Source organism: Dreissena polymorpha, chromosome 8 (assembly GCF_020536995.1).
Source record: "Dreissena polymorpha isolate Duluth1 chromosome 8, UMN_Dpol_1.0, whole genome shotgun sequence".
Taxonomy (NCBI): Eukaryota; Metazoa; Mollusca; class Bivalvia; order Myida; family Dreissenidae; genus Dreissena; species Dreissena polymorpha.
In genome coordinates, this window is record NC_068362.1 from 85,904,978 (window position 1) to 85,906,939 (window position 1,962).

The following is a 1,962-nucleotide window of genomic DNA, read 5'->3' on the forward strand; positions in this document are numbered from 1 at the left end:
CTACAGACACGCCGGGTATGCGAATACTTCGTTTACGGATGGCACTTCACTTACAGAGAACAACAAACGCCACGCGCGAGAGGTGAGTTCTTCAGCTTTTTTGTATTTATGTTCTGTTTTTTTTTGGTTTTTAGACACAGAACATTGTTTGGGTGATTAATGGTATAGCACTTCGTATTGCGAAGAAAGAAATTCGCGGAAAAACGGTGAATTATTTAAAAAAAAACGATAAAATTTAATCGATAATCAGCATGAATTGAATGATCAGTACATATTTAAACAAAATAAACATACTTGGAAATAAATCAAGAACGTGCTTACTATTCGAAATAAAAGATCAATATATCCAGTAATGTTACAACATGTTACATTTTAGTTTACTAATGTATTTGAGAAAATTCAAATGTTTTAAGAGTCGCATGCACATTTTTCATCTGCACTTCGTTTACCGATCATCTAAAAAACAATGGCACTTCGTTTCCTGACATCTAGACACTTTTTTCCAGATATAACACACTCGTATTTTTTGAATCAAAAATGCAGAATTCGCTGTGGTATACTGTAAAAGTAAGCAGGCAATAAATAAAAATGTATGTACTTAGTACGCAAATAAAAAACGAATAACCGAAGCATGTTCTTATCCCTTTGAAATATGATTATGATTTGGTATAAATGTGAAAGATAAATGTTAAACAAATTGGATATGTCTAATGAGTAAAATCTATATGACCATATATTTTAAATTACGTTCTAAGCGGTTGATCTAAAGCATTTATCTTTATGTCCAAATGAAGGTACTAAGGCTATTTTCTTTTATATTAGATAGCATGTCATGAATAATCACTCTGCTTAAACTGCCTCTCAGAGATAAATATCAGCAGCGATGCAGGTTCGAAATTCTATTGGAACTTTTTGGCTCAATGCCAATAAACGAAAATAGCAATAAAAGAACGGGCGGGGTTGATTTAATCACACGATAGTGGTGTAAAAATTATGCATATCCGTCTTTTTTTAAATATAAACACAACACATGCTGCATATGAAGTTCTATCCAATATAGCACCCTAAACTTCGTTTGTGTGGGTATACTAAGTACTGACTCCATAATATGACATTTAAACATTTTATGTACGCATTCCTTTTTTTCCAGAATCAGTTGATTTAACGATTTAATTTTAACCGTGATTCTTAAAACTCAACCAATACAGTGATTTAGGGTCAGGTGAATCGAACTTCGAGCAAACGTTAGCGTTGCGTAAAGGGAAGTGCTCCCTATAAGCAGGGCTCAAAATACAGGGAGTTTTACCATTCTCTTTTTAATTTTGTTGCTACGCATAAGTATCGTCTTGATGATGCGATTCAAATAAGCACAACCGACATAGGATTTTATGAAGAACAAATGTGTATTTGCGTCATAAAGACCCCTTTACTACCGTTATCTAGAGCCCTGCTATAAGTAAAATTAAACACGATTGTGTTGATTCGCATTATCCGTACACATTTATTTAATAATAAATATTATCTTATTTGAAAATTGCAATTATAATAAACATAGTATAAATTAATAGTCATGTGATTTTTGAAAAATATATTTTAAAAATGTTTCGTATGAATAGCCATAATATAAATAAATGCATTTGAGGTAGAAGATAAAACTCAGTTATTAGAGTGCCCGCTTTGTTGAAAGTCTCCGTAATCTGAAGTGCCCTTTATCGGTAAACAAAGTGGCTGCAACTTTATGTATGCCACCTATTACAAAATGTACTATCTTTGTTTATATTTCATTGAATGCTATCAAAATTTCAGTATTTGAAGCACAGTGATTACTCTACATGCTGGAATAGCAAAAAAATTCTTGCAATAATTCTAAGTAGTTTTATTTTGTTAAAATGTTTACTGTTCATCCAGTTTATGCTGTTTTCCGATCAAATTTTCTATTTTTTGGGCAAAACTGTTCCATTC